The sequence below is a fragment of the Trichechus manatus genome, unplaced genomic scaffold (assembly GCF_000243295.1).
Source record: "Trichechus manatus latirostris isolate Lorelei unplaced genomic scaffold, TriManLat1.0 scaffold00017, whole genome shotgun sequence".
In the NCBI taxonomy this organism is placed as follows: domain Eukaryota; kingdom Metazoa; phylum Chordata; class Mammalia; order Sirenia; family Trichechidae; genus Trichechus; species Trichechus manatus.
Genome location: NW_004443953.1, coordinates 4,785,385 through 4,808,189, shown reverse-complemented (window position 1 = coordinate 4,808,189; position 22,805 = coordinate 4,785,385). Strand labels below are relative to the sequence as shown.

The 22,805-nt window shown below is 40.4% G+C and overlaps 1 protein-coding gene across 7 annotated transcripts in view; it reads right to left on the bottom strand.

Annotated features, from left to right (window-relative positions):
* Positions 1-20,072, bottom strand: part of KLHL32 (kelch like family member 32) — a 225,724-nt gene extending 205,652 nt beyond the window's left edge. For all 7 annotated transcript variants that reach the window (XM_004372408.2, XM_023727567.1, XM_023727569.1 and 4 more), the window contains exon 1: positions 19,696-20,072. The gene's annotated coding sequence lies outside the window, so the exon portion shown is untranslated. The remainder of the gene's footprint in view (positions 1-19,695) is intronic.
* Positions 20,073-22,805: the final 2,733 nt, after the last annotated feature.

The window sequence follows — 22,805 nt, the reverse complement described above, 5'->3', positions numbered from 1 at the left end:
AAAATAAATCAAAGTTAAAACACTGAAAATAGGGAAACAGAGATGTCAATATGTAAAAGATGACAACATTAAAACAAAAAAGAGGGACTAAAAAATGTAGACATAGATGTTTCCTATAGAGACGAAGCCAAGGTGATATAAAGAAATAAAAAGAGTGGTTTAAACTGAGAAAAATAAGGGTAAATATTCAGGTAACCACAATCCTACAAGTCAAAATTAAAAACTAGAAAAATATAAAGACTCAGCAAACACAAAATCAACAACAATGAAAAAGATGAAAAGAAAATACATACAGAAAAACAACTCAGCACAGAAAATTAAGTGGAACAAAGAAACTATCAATAATACACAAAAAAAGACGTCAAAATGACAGCACTAAACTCATACCTATCAGTAATTACACTGAATGTAAACGGACTAAATGCACCAATAAAGAGACAGAGAGTGGCAGAATGGATTAAAAAAAAAAACATGATCCATGTATATGCTGCCTAAAAGAGACACACTTTAGACTTAAAGACACACACAAACTAAAACTCAAAGGATGGAAAAAAATATATCAAGCAAACAACACTCAAAAAAGAGCAGGAGTGACAATATCAATTTCTGAAAAAAATAGACTTTAAAGTAAAATCCACCAAAAAAGATAAGGAAGGACACTATAGAATGATTAAAGGGTCAATACACCAGGAGGACATAACCATAATAAATATTTATGCACCCAATGACAGGGCTCCAAAATACATAAAACAAACTCTACCAGCAATGAAAAGAGAGATAGACAGCTCCACAACAACAGTAGGAGACTTCAACTCAAAATGGATCAAAGACCTAAATATAAAATCTAAAATAATAAAAATAAATCTAAAATAATAAAGATCATGGGAAAAAAAATAAGGAGAATGCTAGGAGCCCTAATACATGGCATAAACCGAATACAAAACATTACTAACAATGCACAAACACCAGAAGAGAAACTAGATAACTGGGAGCTCCTAAAAATCAAATACATATGCTCATCAAACCACTTCAACAAAAAAGTAGAAAGACAACCTACAAAGTGGAAAAATTTTTGGCTACAACAAATCTGATCAGCATCTAATCTCTAAAATCTACAAGACACTGCGAAACCTCAACAACAAAAAGACGAATAACCCAATTAAAAAATGAGCAAAGGATATGAATAGACACTTAACCAAAGAAGACATTCAGGTGGCTAACATACATGAGGAAATGCTCACGATCATTAGCCATTAGAGAAATGCAAATCAAAACTACAATGAATACCATCTCACCCCAACAAGGCTAGCATTAATCCAAAAACACAAAATAATTAATGTTGGAGAGGTTGTGGAGAGACTGGAATACTTATACACTTTTGGTGAGAGTGTAAAATGGTACAACCAAACTCTGGAAATCAATTTGGCACTTCCTTAAAAAGCTAGAAATAGATGTACCATACAATCAAGCATTCCCACTCCTTGGAATATATCCTAGAGAAATAAGAGCTGTCACACGAATAGATACATGCACACCCATGTTCATTGCAGCACTGTTCACGATAGCAAAAAGATGGAAACAATCTAGGTGCCAATCAACAGACAAATGGATAAACAAATTATGGTATATTCACACAATGGAATACTATGCAATGGTAAAGAACAAGGATGAATCCATGAAACATAACATGGAAGAATCTGGAAGGCATTATGCTGAGTGAACTTAGTCAGTCGCAAAAGCACAAATATTGCATAAGACCACTATTGTAAGAACTCAAGAAGAGGTTTAAACACAGAAGAAAACATTCTTTGATGGTTACAAGGGTCGGGAGGGAGGGAGAGGGGTATTCGCCAACTAGATAGTAGACAAGAGTTATCTTAGGTGAAAAGAAGGACAACACACACTACAGGGGAAGTCAGCACAACTAGACTAAACCAAAAGCTAAGAAGTTTCCTAAACACAACCAAACACTTCAAGGCACAGAGTAGCAGGGGTAGGGGTCTGGGACCACGCTTTCAGGGGACATCTAGGTCAGTTGGCATAACAAAGTTTATTAAGAAAATGTTCTGCATCCCACTTTGGTGAGTCGCGTCTGGGGTGTTAAAAGCTAGCAAGCGGCCGTCTAAGATGCATCAATTCGTCTCAATCCACCTGGAGCAAAGGAGAATGAAGAACACCAAAGACATAAGGAAAATTATTAGCCCAACAGACAGAAATGGCCACATAAACCAGAGATTCCATCAGCCTGGGACCAGAAGAACTAGATGGTACCCAGCTACCACCAATGACCGCCCTGACAGGGAATACAACAGATAGTCCCTGATGGAGCAGGAGAAAAGTGGGGTGCAGAACTCAAATTCTAGTAATAAGACCAGACTTAATGGTTTGACTGAGACTGGAGGGACCCCGGAAGACATGGTCCCCAGACTGTTAGCCCAAAACTAAAACCATTCCTGAGGCCAACTCTTCAGACAAAGATTAGACTAGACTGTGGGACATAAAGTGACACTCGTGCAGAGTGTGCTTCTTAGCTCAAGTAGATACATGAGACTAAATGGGCAGCTCCTGTCTGGAGGTGAGATGAGAAGGCAGAGAGGATCTGGAGCTGGTTGAACAGACACGGGAAATCAGGGGTAGAAAGGAAGAGTGTGCTGTCACAGTATAGGGAGAACAACTACAGTCACATAACAATGTGTGTATAAATTTTTGTATGAGAAACCAACTTGAACTGTAAACTTTCACTTAAAGCACAATAAAAAAAAAGTTAAATATAAACTTACCATATAACACAGTGATTCCATTCCCAGGAATCTATCCAAGAGAAATTAAAACATATGGGCAGACATAAACATGTACATGAATATTCACAGCAGCATTATTCATAGTAGCCCAAAGCTTTTCCAAATGCTCATCAACTGATGAAAAATAAAATGTGATGTACTCATACAACAACACACTATTCAGCAATAAAAATGAATAAACTATTGATAAATGCTATAACATGGATGAACCTCAAAAACATTATGCTATTTGAAATAATCCAGGTACAAAAGACTATATATTGTATGACTTCCATGTATATGAAATGTCTACAAAAGGTAAATTTATAGATACAGAAGCAGATCAGAAGTTGAGTGAATGGGGGCTGGGCAGGGATCAACTATAAATGGGCAGAAGGGAATGTTCTAAAGTTGGATTGTGGGACAGGCTGTACAACTCTATTGTTAGTTGTTGTTGAGTCGATTTCAATCAGTGGCTATCCCACGTGTGCAGAGTAGAACTGTTCCATAGGATTTTCAAGGCTGTGACCTTTCAGAAGCAGATTGCCAAGCCTGTCTTCCAAGACACCTCTGGGTGGGTTGGAACAGCCAACCTGTCTGTTAGAAGTTGAGCGCGTAACTGTTTGTGCCACCCAGAGACTCCTATACACTTACTAAAAATTATTAGGTGAATAGATTATAATGAGTAAATTTTATGGTATATAAATTATCCCTCGATAAAGCGGTTTTTAAAAAGTGGTAACAGGGGGACCTCATACCATCAAGAAAGCAGTGCCAGGAGCACAGCACATCCTTTGGACAGGGGTACCTGCGCCGAGAAGCTCCTAGTCCAGGGGAACACTGAAGAGAAGGCTGACAGAGTGGAAAAGCCTTCCCCCGGAGCTGACACCCTGAAATTGGATTTTCAGCCTACTTTGACTTCAATGGCGCTGTGAGTAGGGTCTGAAGCTACAAATCTAGTCAACTTCGAAGAGACCTGGACTGTGGAGCAGAAGCCGGCAAAGGAATGTCCTATCTTCTGGACCCACGTGTTCCCACTCCATGTCCCTTCAACATTGATGGGATAAATTTTTACTTTGCTGATTTGCTGAAGAAGTTTGACCAAAATATCTCAAGAAAAGATGGACTATGTTGGACTTGCTAAAAGGACTGTGACTAGACTGAATAAAGTTTTGAGAACTCCTATGCAGAAGCTGATGGGTTCGAAGACTGCGGCTGATCCAGAATCACGTGGAACAGAAATTAACTACATAGGACTGAGTAAACTAAAGGAAACCATGGTTTTTTTTTTTAACATTGCTGATATTTTAAGGTCCCAATTTCTGGATATGAGAAATCATTCTCTTTTCTCCTAAATTATCTAACTAATGGGTTTAGATATTGTAACTCTTTCTGTGTAGATACATTTCTAATTTAGATGATTCCTTTCCAACTGATAGTGAATTACATGGGCAATCTTGTTTAAATTACTGACGAATGCATGGACAATGCACTTCGGAAACTTTAGGATTATCTTTAAGTATTCATAGTAACAATGCTAGTAAATACTGGAAAGGTAATGTTAAATTGTTACACATTGTAAAATGAAAGTCAGAAGGAAACCCATTGGTCCAACATTCCGGGTATGGTTGGTAGCTTAATTCCTACTTATGGTATATCTGAGTTGGAGAAATCTTTAAGAAAATTTGTCAGTCACTATGGGACAAATAACAGATGAGATAGAAGCACAACAGTGAGCTCTGATCTCATAAGCCAAGGTGACATGAGATAACAAAATAACCTTAAATTTTTTTTATTAGTCCAAGAAAGTGTAGTCTGCTGTATACAAGATATACATAGAATTGGACAACAAGCTACTTGATTACACATTGTCACACCCTTACAAACATGAGATTTGTTTGGTTGGTTACCATCAGGAATAAGTACATGGGCTAGATCACTATTGCAAGGAATAGTAATATTTTTAGTCTACATCCTGATAGTATTAGGCATAATAAAATTTATCCTATATTGTCTTACACACCTAAAGGGCAAAAGAAGGCCTCGGGCTAAAATGCTGATGTACATTGAGTCTGCTCACTCGGGCAATGCCATTGATGGGAACATCGCTCTTACTTAATAACCTGGTAAAGAACCAGATGGTATCCGGTGGAGAACCAGCACCGTGAGTTTAAAGAGCCTGCAATGGCCGCCATCTAGGAGCTCGACTAAGTCCAGGTATTGATCATCAATGTGTTATCTCCAATCTCTGATCTAAAGGAGGGACTGATTTAGGAAATAATATTGGAGTTATTACTCCCTCTCCTTGAGCATACAGGATCAGACCCAGCAGGAGCTGAGCCCTCACAGACTCACAAAGACACATCAACTGGGCCCTGAGATAAGACAACAGATGGGACAATCTCAGAAATTATCTTAAGAAAGTTTTCACAAAAGGGCAATAAAACCTAACCCAAAGGACTTCTCGCCTTTTGTCTTTTTCTATTAACATTTAGTGAATTGGAATGTTTTGGACCAATGAAGACCCTCCTGACTTCATAACTGAAACCTGTATCAATGATTGTTAAGAAAGATGATTCAAAATGTAAGATTACAATTTCTAGCCAATCAGTGAAAAAGTGACGCTTTAAATGATTCTACCCATTTTGTGATGTTGATATATAGTGATGATTCTGTAACCTTCCTTGGACTCAGACAGACATGGCTGTGGCAGCATGCTTGTCCGTTTTCCCATTCTTGCCTATTCTGTAATATTCTTTGGATTCGGGCAGACATGGTTGTGGCAGCATGCTTGTCCGTTTTCCCATTCTTACGTATTCTGTAATATTCTTTGGACTTGGGCAGACATGCCTCTAACAGCATAGTTGTCTGCTTCCCACTTTTGTCCTTTTGAATATATGCCGAATAAAACTTCTTTTTACTTTAAAAAAAAAAAAAGTGGTAACAGCTGTGGGGAAAAAAAGGCTACAGGATAAAGTGAATTGAGAGTGGTGGGGTAGGAGTGGTGGGTAGGGTGCAATTTTAAATAGGATGATCACAAACCAAAAACCCAAACCCATGGCTAGCTAGTCGATTTCAATTCATAGCAACCCTATACAGCAGAGTAGAACTGTCTGTCCCACAGGGTTTCCAAGGCTGTAAATCTTTATGCGAGCTGGCTGCCACATCTTCCTCCTGCTCCATGGCTGGTAGGTTGCAAACGCCAACCTTTCAGTTAGCAGCCCAGCCCTTAACCACTGTGCTGCCATGCGGGCTCCTCAGGATGATCACAGTGGTACTTACTGAGGATGTAATATTTGAGCAAAAATGTGAAGGAGGGAAGGGGTGAGCCTGGAAATAGCCAGAGGGAGGAGGATTCCAGGCAGAGGGAACTACCATGCCCAGGCCCTAAGGCAGAAGGAGGCTTACAAAGCCGAGGCTGGAGTGGATAAGGAAGGAGTGGAAGGAAGTGAATATTGAGGCTAATAGGTGGGATAGATGCTGGTGAAGAGGGTGCTGAAGACCACTATTAAGGGCTCCTTCATTCCTAGGATGGAAGCTGTTGCAGTTTTGAGCAAAGGAGGGGCATGACCTGACATAGGCTACAAAAGGTTCACTCTGGCTGCTATATTGAGAAGGGTAAAACGGAGCAGGGGAACAAAGGAGACCAGTTGGGAATCTGTTGCAGTAACTTAAGCAATAGATTAATAGATGGTGCTGACTAGGACTAGGGTGGTGCCAGGCGAGGGGTGATAAACAGATTCTGGATTATCAGAAACCTTGGTGGCATAGTGGTTAAGAGCTAGGGCTGCTAACCAAAATGCCGGAAGTTCGAATCTACCAGGCACTCCTTGGAAACCCTATATGGCAGTTCTACTCTGTCCTATTGTGTCACCATGAGTCGGAATCAACTTGATGGCAACGGGTTTGATTTTTTTTTGGACATGCTTTTAAGGTAGAGCCAACAGAATTCCCTGACTGCTTGCATGTGAGGTGTGAGAGAAAGAAGCCAAGGTTTGGTGCTGGAGTAACCAAAGACAGAAAGCTCTGGATAAGGCAAATTGGGGGGGGGGGGAGGGCATAAAAAAGCATGTATAGGAAATTTTGCAGCTAGGCTACATCATATATGCTAGAATTGCTTCACATAATTTCGTAACTTTTTTTTAAAGGCTGATTTCATTACAGCGTAAAGCTTCTTTTCAAGACATTCATTAATTGAGGTATTTTAGGGAAATTAATTTGGCCAAGCAAAATGTAGAAATTGCTATTTAAAATCCTGATTCTTAGCCTTCTTTTTATCCTTAGTTATAGGACTGCAGAACAGCTTATTTTCTTATTACTTCTTAATTATATTGCTAGTGACATTATATTTAATCTACCTGGGAAGGTTCTGATGGCTGGTCCAAGCTAACCAGAAAAAATGCAATTACATCAGAGCTGGGAAAAGACCCAGTCAATGTTGGGATATATTAATGAAATCCATCTCTTATGAAAATTATCAGCATTAATGCAAAATTCAAACAACAGTAAAAAGAAATACCGAAACTCAAGGTCAATCTCTCTTGAGATTTTTTCCTCTTTAAGAGAAAGCTACTGTAAAGAGATGACAGTAGAAAAGGTTAAACTCCTGCCTAGAGATTCAGATAATACTGTTTCTTGTTTCACAATATAAAATACGGATTTTAATTTCTCACTTGTAAATTTATATGTGTGAACGTGTTCAGTTCCCTCTTAATTATTCTGCACATCTGGCCACTAGATTTGGCCACTCTATGTGGTCGTTATCATTAACACAAGAGTTAAAAATGCACATTAGACTCAGCAGCTGTTCCCAACACCATTGCTTCCTATAATTTGGCACATGTGGCCAAAAAAGATTAATTTGGCAGAATGGCCAAATGCTAACCACCTAATGAGGCTGTAGCCTCAAAACCAACTAATGATAAATGCAGTTTTGCAGTCAGAAAACCCACCATTGTCCAAGCCTCACTCAGGAATATCTTTCTAACAGTATACATGTGCTCGCTGGCTCTCTTTCTCTCTTTTTTAATGCTGTCCTTGACATGAAAGGTTGAAAAAGATTCCAACCTAATTCTAATTTGGCAAAATTCTACATACAGCATTTCACCCAATTTTCTAGGGTGGGAAATGTAAGTCCATAAAGCAATTCTAGTTCTTGAATGATCATATTTCAGGTCCAAAACCATTTCTTCAACCTAAAAATATTCCTAAGTATTAAAAATTTTCCTGCAATAGGGATGAAGTTGATTTGTACCCAACTCAGTATCAGGGAAACCATCACAACAGTTCTAATTACCATGGACAGATAAAGATAAGTATGGTATCCACTCTTCTCTCATACACTCATATGCTTCAAAATTACTTCTCTTAAAGTTATCATTAAGCAACATTCTCACCATGCATAACCCTGATCATTTTTTTAGGTATCTGAAATTCATTTATAATTTCACAAGCTGTCTACTCGCAAGGTTTCTTTTTCTTCCTAATCTGTATACCTACCAATCCTTAACTGTTACATATCTCCTCAAAATGCCTGATATTCCAATGTTTTGATGCTTTGAGATCATGACAGCTAGGAGGTCATGAAACATTAGGAAATTGCCTTGAGTCATAAAAGATGTATGCTTGCGCACGCACAATTAGAAAATTGCGTTGAGTCATAAACGATGCATGATTACGCGTGCGCGCACACATACACACACACACTCACACATACACATTCACACTCTGTCTTCACCAGTCTCTAAGCACAGACGTTTAAATTTAAAAGCCTGCAAAGCACATTCTGAACCCTCCCACAATAAAGAACAAATTACAATTCAAAACTGTAGCCTTTCTGCTACCAAAATCCTGCCGTAAAATCTATACTATACTGCAGCAGTTCACTACCGACCTATTATCAGTGACTCATAAGATTTTGTCCTCAGTAGAAATAGCATATTCCACCTGGCTTATATAATACAACGTAGTCATCAATGCTCTAAATCGAAAAAGTATAAAATAAAAATTTTATCTCATGCAGAAATGTACATGTTTAAAATAAGTATAACTATTTTGATGTTAGGTGCCCTGGTGGCACAATGGTTAAGGATCACTGCTAACCAAAAGGTCGGTGGTTCAAACCTACCAGCTGTTACACAGGAGAAGAGACCTGGCGATCTGCTCCCATTAAGGTTACAGCCTTGAAAACCCTATGGGGCAGTTCTACTTTGTCCAGTAGGGTCACTATGAGCTAGAATTGACACAACGGGCACAACAATAACACTTTGATGTTGGACAACATAATGAGGACATTTATAAAGATACTCTCTGCAGCACTCCACCTGATTGTACATGAATTTGAGCAGACAATTGTAACCTGTTTCAGCAGTGAAGATGTCAACTACACACTATGACTTCCATCCATACGGGCACCTGGTTAGTACAGAATTGTCTGCATGGTTTAAATGCTCACTGAGTACCTGGAGGGAACTGTGACCTCAGAAGTGATTTAACTTGCTATTTTTTGGTAAGCATGAATGATAAGAAAGCTAAAGCCCAGACCTAGACAGTGTGGCTGGTCCTTGGGAGGCAGGAATAAGACACAGAGTGTGAGCAGGTCACAGTGCTCTAGATCCACAGCTCCCAAATTAGGCTGATCATCAGAATCACTCAGGGGGAAGTTTTATCATACACAGTGGCTCAGCTCAAATGCTGAGCTCACCTCAGTCTCCTACACAGAAAAATTCCAATACAATAGGCAGGGTGTATACAGGAATCTATATTTTTATGACAAACCAGATCATTCTGAGGATCAGCCTGGTCTGCAAACCTCTGGGCTGGACTCATTTGTAGAGCTATGATAATATATAATTTTCTAAAGTCAGGTCCTAGAATGGCCAATCAAAACAAATAACATAGCATTTTTATATAGTATATGTAATTTTATTCTCATGAACAACTCTGTGAGAAAACATTTCTATGACAATCCCAATTTATAGAGAAAGAGATTTAGGGACAGAGATTTGAAGTTAGAATCACTTCATGCCCCGCTGACAGAGCTGGAAACTCAATGAATCTGACTCCATGTGCTCTTGCTTGCCCAACTGACCTCACAATATCCACCCCTAGCCTCATCTTACTCCACAAAAATACTACCAGTTAGGGACTTTGTGACCTAAGCAACTACAGATGGGAGCTGCCTCAAGAAAAGGCCTTATCAATACAGGTACTGCCTTTAGGAGCCTTAAAGTTGGCAAGCTGGAGAGTCCCGGGATGGAAATGTGGCCAGCTCCTGGGAGATAACCCTCTTTCCTAGCTGAGGTGACGGTAGTTGCTGGGCAGTCACACAGAAAGACCTCTCCTGAAATTCTGAATGTGTTCCCATCGCTGAGGCCAACCATGAGGCTCCAGCTCAGGAGAAGAAAAGCATATCATCCTAAGAAGGTTCTTTATAGTGATGATACCTGGGCTTCCTACAGATGTTTATCTTGGCCAAAAGCTTGGGCACTGTCATAGCAGGCTCGCTTAATGATGAGATGCAAGAGGTCCTCCTCCACCCTTCCTTCAGTCCCTTCATCAGAGAGAGAGCGAGCCACTGATTGAGGTGCCACAAGTGTGCACATGAACAATGAATGGACGGTAACAGAATTCCTAAGCAATCAGAGAATGGGGTTTCCAAAAAGAGGCCAATATAGAAGAAGCAGAAGAAATTCTAAAAATACAGCACCCCCCCCCAAAAAAAAAAAACCCAAAAAAAAACCAATAATCGAGGCACATATTTAGAAGGTCTGGGTATTTCATGCAGATACTAGCACTGATGTCATCTCTGCTGCCATATTTGTACCTGAGTTCACACTTTACTATATTTAATATCTACTATATACATAAGGGGAGCCCTGGTGGCTTAGTGGTTAAGAGCTACAGCTGCTAGCCAAAAGGCTAAAGGCTGGCAGTTCAAATCTACCAGCCTCTCCTTGGAAACCCTATGGGGCAGTTCTATTCTATCCTATATGGTCGCTATGAGTTGGAATCGACTTAATGGCAATGGGTATATACATGTCTATCCTAAACAAAGGGTGCCCTGGCCCCATTAGGTCTGGGGTAAAGTATGTTCTTATTTTAAAAGGGAATATGTAGGGCTGATGCTACTGCATAGTCAAATCATGAACTAACTCCTCTTCTCCCAATTCCACGTTCATTAAACCCTTATTCACCCACAAGGAGAGAATGTGTTGGTGAAAGAACTCCACCTACATTTGCAAACCTCTTGGCAGTTACATACATCGAATATGTTAATAATCCATTATAAACCTATTAATAATTTTTAATGATTATAAATTAATTACAGACTTCCAATGAGCAAAATTGATGGAACAACATTAAATGTGGAAATGAAAATTTGACTATTTTATGAAAGATTACAAAGTCAGAGAAGGGAAATTTATCACAAAACCCTACAGAGATGACATTATGATTCACAAATTAGAGCTTTAGTAAAAAGTCAACCTAAATGCTGTGTAGAACGGCCCAAGGGCTGTGCCTGAGTTTCTCAAATGACAGTTGATCAATCAGAAAGCCGCATTTGTAGATGATATTAAATACCTCCAAGAAACAATAAATAGCTTTGCCCAAAAGCTAAAGAAGATAAGCTGTGTCCAGATTAAATCAGACTGCAGGTAATTAATATTTTTATACAGGAAAAACCTACACTTTTTCTTTCTGTATTTCTCTAGGCTTTGAATTGTCAAAAAAACCCAATCAGCCCTATCAGCTCAAGGACATCAATCTGAAGAAGGCTAGCACATCTTTCTGCAGCCAAAGGGTTTGATTTTATCTACACTACTGCTATCAAAAGAACAGCTTTAAAAAAAAGAAAGTCTCCTTTTGGGGAATGTCAAACAGAGTAGATGAAAAAGTAAGTCAAAGAGAGACTATCAAATTAAGTCTCTTCCATTCAGATATCTACCTCAATTTTGTACCTAAATTTCCCAAATAATAAGCATAGCTGCCACCGGAGGAGTGGTCTAGAATAAACCTAGTACCCTCATATTTAAAGCAGGCTTTTTTTCTTAATAATACTTGATTTTATAACTTTGCTGGCATGTGAACTGCATGCAGGCATAAGACCTGGCACTGATGTTATCTGGGCCACCATATTTTTCACCCTAGCCTTCACACCTCACTATAATTAATAACTACTATACCTAGAAAGGAGCCCTGGTGGCACAGTGGTTAAAAGCTCAGCTGCTAACCAAGAGGTGAGCATTGGAATACACCAGCAGCTCCTTGGAAACCCTATGGGGCAGTTTTACCCTGTCCTATAGGGTCGCTATGAGTTGAAATGAACTCAACAACAGCAATGGGTTTGGTTTGGTGTTTTTTTATAGGGTCGCTATGAGTTGGACTCAACTCGACAGCAACAGGGTAACAGGTAGACACAGATATACTACTATATTACATATACCCATAAACAATACATAGATAGAGATATATATGTATATATAAAATTGTTAGATGCCACTGAGTTGGCTCCAACTCACAGCGACCTTATGTTTAACAGAATGAAACATTGCCGGGTCCTGCACCATCCTCACAATTGTTGCTATGTTTGAGCCCATTGTTACAGCCACTGTGTCAGTCCATATATAGAGTCCCTGGGTGATACAAACAGTTCACACCCTCAGCTGCTAACCAAAAGGTTGGAGGTTCGAGTCCACCCAGAGGCATCTCAGAAGAAAGGACTGGCAACCTACTTCTAAAAAAAAAAAAAAAAAAATCAGCCTATGGAGCACAGTTCTACCCTGACACACATGGGGTTGCCATGAGTCAGAATAGCTTTGACAGAAACTAATACTGGAATTCACAGAAACTGTTTTTTCCTAAACTATCTTTTGGATTCACTGAGAGCAAAGAAACAGATAAAGAATATTCTGCCTTTGACAATCACAAATTTAGCATTAGCAATTCCCTAAGCCTTCATTATTTGGGATATCTACACTAATGTAACTCACCAACTATTAAAAAATACACCAGAATTATTCAATTGTAATGTATTTAAAGAAACACTTGGGAAAAAAATCAAAGGCATAAGAAGAACACATTCAGCATGAGAAATAGTCCTTTCTGTAGGGATCTGTTTTGTGATAGTGTTTGATGCAAATAGAACTTGGGTTGGTATGTGAGTTCCTAAAATTTACTGTTCAGGCTAAAAACAAAAAAACAAAAAACCCTGTTGCCGCAAGTTGATTCCAACTCATAGCAACCCTATAAAACAGAGCAGAACTGCTCCACAGGGTTCCAAGAAGCAGCCAGTGGATTTCAACCACTGACATTTTGATTAGCAGCCCAGCTCTTTAACCACTGCACCACTAGGGCTCAATTGTTTAGGCTAACTTCCTTTAAATGGTCTTCCTATCCCACTGCTACAGAAGTCATCAGTGTGGCAGGCTGTGAGCAGGTCCCACTGCAATCCTGGTTACCCATTAAGACCACCACTGGGGTGAGGGTGACCTTAAAAATGTCAGGGCAGACTAACTTCATCTTCACTCTTAGGTTGTCTTTGAATCAAATGGTATTTTAAAAAGCTGAAAAATTACTCTGCCACTTGTGAGGGTGAGGAGTTGTTTGGCAGGGGCAGGGGTAGGGAGTAGTGATGCAGAGAAAGAAAAAAAAAAACAAAGATTTAACTACAGAGTATTCTCTTTGGGAAGGCTTTATTTAATCCTATCAGACTTGAAAGTGAATTTTGAGGAATGCTTTCTTTGAGACTGGTGAGCTCTTGACCTTTTCATGAAATTTACATAATTCAGCAAGAAGAGAAACCCCCAGTTGTCTAGCAGAAAGGCTAGGAGGTTGTACCCAGCAGGTACTTGTTGCTGCTCTTATTATTTCCACAAAGGGCAGCTCTATGCTTTTTACAGATGGAGACCCCTGAAGAGATCCTATAATAAAGCCCCAGGGAGCTGCTTTCTAGGAAGTTGCAAACTGACCCTCCCTCTTTTTCCCTGTGGCAGGCTGGACTTCAGGAGCAGCAGAAAAGAGGGAAAGGAGGCCTGCCTGAAAGACTCCATTAACCCCAAAACATGCGTTCCTCAACTCCCACCCCCTCTCTCCAGAACCAACCTAAGCAGCCTGCTGTGCCACTCAAAGCTCCACAACACGAAGGGGCTAACTCCTTCCCAAGGGCCTGAAGGCCATAATGAGACATTTTATACGGTGCGTAAAATTTAAATGCATACCTTCATTATGAGGAAGGCAAAGGTAGGGGGAAGGAGAGGCAAAGGGAAGGAATTAATTAATAAGTACTGAGATTTTATTACACATCAGGCATTGTGCTAGATGTTTCCTATGCATATTTTATTTAACCTTAGAATAGCCCTGTAAGCTAAGTGATAAAATCTCTACTTCACAACTGAGGAAAATGAGACCTAGAGGGGTTATGTAGTTGGACTGTGTGGGTCACAGCGACAGTAAGTTTCAGATTTAGTATACAAATCAGGCTTCAAGGCTCATGTTCTTCCAGCTGTGCCATGCTGCCTTGTATATACAATTTTAAAAATAAAAATTATAAATAATAAGGCTTCTAAGTAATGCTTTAAAATGAGGTACCAGAACTTGTGTCATAAAAAAAGAAAAAAAATTGCAAAATGCCTCCTCCACTGTTCTTAGTATCTCTGTCCCATTAGCATTGAACATGTTCCCACTGAAGCAATCAGCCAGGATGGGACTACTTATTCGATCGATATCCTGTATGCCAAACCGGTTGTGTCCTCACAAAAAAAGCTCTGCATGTAAGTAACTGGAACTGAATCATCTGGCATAAAAAGTAGAATATATTATGCTTCAAATAAATACGTAGGAGAATGTCAATAGTCCATAAAAACAGCCAAAGACCTTCCTTCTTCATTTAAAAATAGTCTTTTCAGGTTGGTAATTTCAGCTATGTGAGGGAAAAAGCTATTTGAAACAAATACACAGCTTTCAATGCTCACTGCCATATGCTGAACTAATCTGACTCCAAGTTAAATTTGCAAAACTGTTCTTCTCTTATACACAGTTCTTTTAAAAATCTTACCAAAATGTATAGTGTTGTATGCCCAAATCAAGTTAAATTAAATGCACTACAATATGCATATGAAATAGGGCAAGAAGAAAAAAAACATGAAGAAAGTTGAACGCATCTTGTTGCTCAGCACCTCTTAGGTAAAGATCTCAGCAAGAAGGTTCTGGGATTGAAGGAACCAGGATGATTAAAATAAATTCCATCTATTAATTCCCAATAAGATGAAAAATAAAGATGTTCTAGAACACATTCTCAAGTTCTCTCCAAATTGGAAGAAATTCGGAAACAATGAGAACCAGTTATATAAAGAGGGGAGAGGGAGTAAGGCACTGCCTGACACAGAGACATAGTCAAGTCTACCTTCACTGTCACCAAAAAGTCCTGTTCAACTAGAAAGATGGGCTTGTTACAGCATTTGTTTGTATATTTTTCATTACTTGCCAACTAAGTTTGTGAATAGCAAATCATCATACTGTGTTGGCTTAGATTATACTTGATGGGAATTAAAATCCCTCCAACTTTAAAGTGAACTCCTGTCAGGTCGTCTCCCAGTGCTAGACTCTAGCCATGACATGTTTTCTATTCATCCTGTTAGCTCTTGCCCATCATTCTAGTAAGTAGCTCCCCCGGTCAGTTATTGCAGATCTAGAACTTAAATCCAAGTTTAATTTCCACTGGCTTCTCACATTCCTTTCATATCTCCATTCAAGCAATAAAAATAGTGACCCAAACACAGTCAAGAGCAGATTACATTTATCTGTCTCCAAAGGCTTCCCTTTGGGTTTTAGATTTTCAAATAGCTAAAACGTAGCTAACACTTCTCTTTACCTCGTCCCACGTAGATGAGAGTTCACCAGAAGTGTATCTAACATTAAAATCTCTATCTCCAAGCACATCCTCGTCTCCAAGTCTATGATCTTACTAGAAAATGTTTGTGTTGCTATGTTCTTTTAATACCTAATTTGCCAGAATCTGTCTTCCCATTTTTTAAATTTAGCATATTTGTCCACTCCAATTGAACTCATGTAAAAGATTTATGTACACACTTTCCTTAGGAAAGGGATATTATGAGAGGAAATTATGTCCTAGACATTAGATGTTAAAAATACTGACATACCGTAATAGTTCATGAGTATTTACTGTGTACCAGATGCTGTGTAGACAACATAATACTTAGTTCACCCCTTGCTCTTATGTTCAGAGTCTTTTAGAAGAATCAGTAATACACCCTCCACATTCTCCTCTATGTCTGCAACTCCTCTTTCTTGATCTTCCCTTCACTGACTTGTCTTGTACTCCCAACCACCCACCCTCAGTTCCATCTTCTTACTGCACTTCATCTTGAAGACTTTATATCTTCCCATAGCTTGCGTCATCTCTTCAACTACAGTGATTAGCTCGCCAATATCAGATATCACTAGCATTATCCTCAACCCACATTTCCACCTGACTTCGCTATGAGTCAGAATCAACTCGACAGCAAAGGGTTTGGTTTTAGTTTTTTGGTCTGGCAGAGCCTCCCATGTTTCAATAGCTAAATGGATCTTCATCTAACATAATCAGACCCAGCCCCCAAGGTCCAGCACTAACCTCCCTCCTACACAGGAACTTACCTCATCTCCGAAATTTTTTTAAAAATTATTTTTTACTGTGTCTGTGTTTCTACAGACTCTGGTATCTCTGTTGTAGCATTTAACATATAACTTTCTCAAAAATCACAATTATGTTCCTGTTTATATCTCCATTAGATCATAGGCAGAGGAGAAAGGGTGTTAAATGTAAGTGAGAAGAGTATCTGAGGTTTAAAGTTTTGTGGAGTTTTTGTTCGTTTGTTTGTTTCCTACTGGTCCAGTGTTTTAACCTTATACAGTCTTGGATTCTTTACGTGTAGAATGGAAATAAGATGCCCACTATATTGGGACATTTTGAAGACAATATGGAAAGTAGCTCGCATGTAGAAGGGGCTCAGAAAGTAAAAGCTACCAGGAGTAGCAGTGACGGCTTGCCCTGAATCCTTGAGGTGAGAGATAACACCCTATCAGGACTTTGTTATAATGGTATTAACTAACAAATACACAGATCTTTATTAAGGGTGCAATACATTTCCACGAATGAAAAATTGAAATGCATTTACTTACTATTAAGGCATCCTTCCAGAGGATGACTTTAGAATGAGAGAATCATCAAAAGCCACTGTTTAAAATCTTTTGACTTTTTTTTTCTTTAAACTACACCCTGGATCGGTAAGAGAAACAACATAAATAAAACACATTTCTTTCTGACTACCATGTCTGCTTCAGCAGAGTCCACTGTCATTTGTGTAGCTTTAGCAGAAACTTGAGAAAGTGGCAGCTTCTCAAAATGTATTGGCTTCATTACAAGATGCATTTTCTATGCCAGAGTACTGGAATTTAATGTCCCTTTGAGTTCCCATTAAAGTTTTTGTTCCTTTGGAATTTACAGTATTCTGTGGTAGATTTTAACTAATTACCTAAAATCTAAATAAGAAGTTGTCATTGAAAGGTTCAGGATACTCCTTTTTCTGACCAACTATTTATTCTACCTCTTCCTACAATGGCAGGTACTCAGCTGACCTTTTCTATACTTATTTCTATGCCAAGAAAAGAATTAAGCTAGGGACATTATAAGTCTTAAACTATAAATGCATTTGTTTCACCAGATTCAAAATTCCTATTCTGAAGCACCTCATGCTATTTTATTTTCTCTGAACATAACAGGGATACCTAGGAAGCCTCAAAAATAAACTCGGACCGATTTATTGAAGAAAGGATGTGAGCAGTCTTTTAGAGATTTTAATATCAAAATCTTAATACCAGAAACCCTTACAATGATGGATACATTTGTTCACAGTAGTATTTTATTCGAGAATAGTAGCTTAGAATTGGAGGAGACCTCAGCAAATGTGGATTGCAAAATGGCAGGCTACAAGTGACATGTGGTCCATAGGTACGTTTTTAATGCGGTCCTTACAGTTTTTAAAGTTTAAGGATAGTTCATGTAAAAAATCTGCAAGTGTTTCTTTCTCTTGAAAAAACTGGAATGTTTGGGAGCACTGGGCAATAACAATCAGCTACAGCTGAGTAGGAGCTGCCCAATTTATACTGGTTTGCACGTCCTAGAATGCCTCACACCAGGCCTGCTCCACTCCTTTATCGTAGCTGTCAGACCCTGCACACATCTGAAATGCAGACATGGGTTTTTGTTTTTTTTTTTTTTTTAAGTCAAACAGCCAGATCCAAAAGGGGCTTCCCCTTTCTTTCATTAGCTCCATGACCTTGGGCAAATTCTTTAAACTCTGAGTCTTGGGTCTCTCAGCTTTAAAATGAAGATAATTCCTTGACCTCACAATGTTATGAAGATTTTAAAAAGAAGTACATAAGAAGCACTTTGTAAACTGTAATGTAAAATGTTTGTCATCATTATTCGTTTTCCAACCCACTGCCTTGTATAAATCCTGTCTACCTGCCTCAGTCATTATTTGGCTTCCTTGTTCCTCATATGATTATACTCTGTATGACACTATTTAATATCTAAATGAAAAGAATTTGATCTATTCCCTTGCCTCCTTCAATAAGAGGTAAAAAAGATGAACACATATCATAAGAAAACCAGATGAATTGCTGAATGCCAGTGGATCTTTCCTAGGTCATTTCTGAAAGTGAAGGTATGAAAATATGCAAGTATAATTAATGGACTGCTGATCCCTTCAAGTGCTGTGGTTTAAATTAATGAGAGGCCTCAAGGTAAAAACGAAAGCCCAGATATTAGGGGCTTCTGTGAAAAAGGAGCACTGACCTTCTCCGTGGGCCTTCACTCAATGCTCCAATAAAGGGTCCAGTTCATCGAAAAAAACAAGCTCTACTAAGCTTTCTGTGCCTCCTTCTTCAGTACACTTTAATATAAGCTCTAAAAACTTAGAGTTTTAAGCCATGGCACCAATTTTATATCTAGCTAGTTATAGTACCATGGCTTATATCTATATCTAGATTTATGTATCTTTTTTTATATCTACATACAGATATATATGTCCAAAAATCAGTAAGAGATTTGAAACAGAAATGGGCAGAGGTGCAGAAAAATGCACTTAGAGAATGATGCAGTAGATAGCAAAGACTTGAATGTCAAGAATGCTGTTTTGTTACATTAAGAATTCACAAATATGTTTGCCTGTTCTGGTCAGTTTACAACGGATTGTCCTTGTGTGGGGAACCACGATTAAATCATCTTCAGCTTTTAATGTTAAGATAATCACGCATGAGTGAACTGCAAGATACAACGTGGAAATAGAGAGCAAGATGATATTTAAATTGGAATCAGCTTTCTTTATAAGATCACCAAAATGGGAGTAATTTATAACTCAAGATACAATTTGTTGAAAAATTCATTTGAGGAATCCTTTTTTAAGCATATCATATAGTGCAATTACCTCTTTTCTTGAACTTGAATGAAACCATCGCCTGAATACAGATTGACGAATGCCAAATTACAAGGTCCTCAGTGTATATATTATTTTAAAAATCAAAACCAATAACAGCATCATTTAAGAAACCAGGTCTTTCAATAGATGTCCCAAGGCTGTTTAAGCAAGTCTCCTTGGCAACCAAGGAGCACAGTACATCCTGGGCTCGGGGGAAGGGGAGAAGAGGGAGAACAACTCCAGGTTGGTAGAATAAGTAACCAGAAAGTAGTAATTGCTCCTACTAGACGACACTGGTAGAGGCTGCTTGGGCTGCATACCCCTGAAAATTCAACTCCGAGTCTCGCCCCCACTGGCGCACCAGCAGCCTCCCACCCTCCCTCCGTCTGCAGGCACCAACCCCGAACAGGTTACAAGGAGAGAGACTGGCTTACCCGATGGGGTGAGCGGTCTGCTGGGGTAGGTACCCGAGGCGGTAGCGCAGGCACCGGGCTCTCCCTGATGCACAATGGCTTTGCTTCGCCCCACGATGCTGAGGTTAAGAGAAACCGCAGTAGCTTCGCTCTGCCAGTTTGGGGATGCAGTTGTGAAGAATGAGCGCCCTAAGGCGTGTGTGTGTGTGTGTGTGTGTGTGTGTGTGTATGTGTGTGTATGCCTGCGCGTTCCCGGACTCTCCCGCGGGGAGACAGTGTTTCCTAGTAAATAAAAAGCACCAGTCAGCACTGCAGGCTGCGCGTCCGACTCGCTCTGCCCCAGGCGACCGCGTCAGCCTGGAAACGCACCTTGGCGACCCACGGGGCGGGCTCAGACGGCGACACGGCTCCGCCCCCTCACGCCTCCGGCAAGCCAGCGCGCACGCCCGCCCCCACCCCCGCCGGCGAGTCACCGCGCACACCGCCCCCCCAACCCGTCGGCGAGCCAGTGCGCACGCTACCCCACCCCCGCCGGCGTGCAGCGCGCACACCCCCTCCAGCCTCGCCGCTGTCTCGCCAGCGCGCACGCCCGCGCACACGCCGCTCCCTCCGAGAGCCAGCGCGCACGCCCCCGCACTCCCGCCAGCGAGCCAGCGCGCACGTTCTCGCCCCGCCACCCCAACCGGCGAGCCAGCATGCCAACCCACCCTTCCCAACTCCCACCCACGTGGGCGAGCGAGCTTCCACGCCCTCTCCCCCCGGAAGCTCCAGTCTTGCGCTCCGCCCCCTTTCTCGCTCTCCGGGTCCTGCTCTCCAGGGCCGCCGGCTCACCTGCATGGCCCGCGGATACAGCTGCTGTTCTGCCTCGACGACTGAGACACTTGAACTTAGACTGCTCGCCCTCAGACTCCTTTCCCAGGGCTGATGAGCATCCTGCGCGAACTCTCGCCGTGACCCGAATCACAGGGAGCACTGGCCCTCTGCTTCTCTCCACTGACTTGTAAAGTTGAAGTTACGCTCATTCCTAGCAGCCCCTTTGCAAGACCTACAGTGGCCCTCCAAAGAAAAATACGCATTATGATACTGTAGAGAACAGCTTCCCGGTAACTGTAAGAAATACAAGGTACCAGCCTCCTAGCGATGACTGAGGTCCTTAGCCTGAGGAATGAAAAAGTGTATTTGGTTACAGCTCATTCACTGGTGACGTAGTGGTTAAGGGTTCGGCTGCTAACCAAAGTCGGCAGTTCGAATCCACCAGGCGCTACTTGGAAATCCTATGGGGCAATTCTGCTCTGTCCTATGGGGTGTTTAATTGTTGGAATCGACTCGACAGCAGTGGGTAATTCACTACTAAAACTGAAGACAGACAAGCACTCGAAAACACCACCATTCAATTCCAGGGCCTGCCACTCTCTTGTGCCCCTTGCGTGTGTGAGCATTCAGATAATTTCTGTGTGAAATATGCTGAGAAACGCACACGAGCAAAGTGGGTGATTTTAAAATATTCCACCTTTGAATTGAAAACCTTGGTCAGATACAGAGTTAAGCCACCTGGTAACAGTAGGATGTAACTCTAAATTGAAGTAAGATGTACTTTGCAGTAGCTCAGGGTTTAACTACTGCTAAGATGGAATGTCACAGAATGTTAAGTCTTACAGGTTTGTGTTCTTCCACGGGGTCCTTAACATTCTCCTTAGTCTCAGATAAGTGGTTTAGCAGTTGTTTTCCATTTTCCATTTTCCATTACAGGTTTGTTCAAAACTGTATTATTCAGGCTCTCCTGAGAAAAAGAACCAGTAAGATATATCTAGAGAAAGAGAGGTTTATTTTAAGGAATTGGCTCATGCAGTTGTGCTGGCCAAGTCCACAAAATCCATAGGTCAGGTGACCAGCTAGAACTCTGGCAGTCTTGTGCCTGAAATCAGAGTGGCAGGCATTGGGCTGGAAATTCCAGCAGTATGTGTATTTTACAGTTATAAGGCAGAATCCTTCAGAGGCTTTTGAGGGAAAATCTGTTGTTTGCTCTTCCTGGGGCCTGTGTGGCTTTCAGTACTTCATACCCTTGTTCTTGATACTTAGACTTTAGGACAGTGGGGTCCTACTTCTCTAGCAGTCCTGGACACCAGGGTGGGTGCAGGGGAAGAATGATAAACAGCTGACTGCAAACATGAGGTGTGGTGTCATTGTCCAGCATGTTCCATAAGCATTCTGATCTGTTTCATTGGCTGTTGTTTTATACCAGAAGATCAAATGTCCAAGCATATTTGAACCCAAAATGTTGACAGTCAGTGACTGGTGTTAATCTATAAAACACTGTTTTAAGATTCATAAGGTATTTGTTACTGAAGTCACTGTGCTTACATTTTTAAACCCATCTATATTGATCAGATTATTAGATTGTTTAGAATAAGTAGAAGCTATTTATTAAGGAGCCCTGGTGGTGCACTGGTTAAGCGCTCAGCTGCTAGCCAAAATGTCAGCAGTTCAAACCCACATAGCAACTCTTAGGGAGAAAAGATCTGATGATGGGCTTTCATACAGATGGCAGCCTAGGAAACTCTACGGGCAGTTCTCTCATATAGGGTTGCTGTGAGTCAGAATCGACTCAATGGCACACAGCAACATCAACATTTATTAAGTATGATTGAATAGAAATAGCAAAGAATACCACAAAAAAATTTTTTTACATGGACAAAATTTTTTTACGCCACCAACCCACTGGTGTATGACTATGGAAGGGTCTGGTACTGCGCTGGCTCGGTTTGTCTTGTTCATCGTTATATCCCTAGGCCCTAGCATAATGCCTGTCACATAGTAGCGGCTCAGTTGATATGTGACTGACACATAGGTGTGGAGGATTAAATGAGAAAATGTATGTTAAATGTCTAATTCATAGAGGGCAATTTTTTCCTAAATCGCTACTTAAAGATAGAGTTTAAGTATAGTTTTTTTGGAAAGCCTTTTATTTCTCAAAAAAAAAAAAAAAAACAATAAGTCATTAGAAAGCCAAAATAACTCAACATAAAGATTCTATATAGTTCCAGTGTGCTGATACCAGAGGAATCCAGGGGTAGTACAGACAGCCCACGCAGCTGCTAACCAAAAGTTGGAAGGTTCTAGTCTACCCAGAG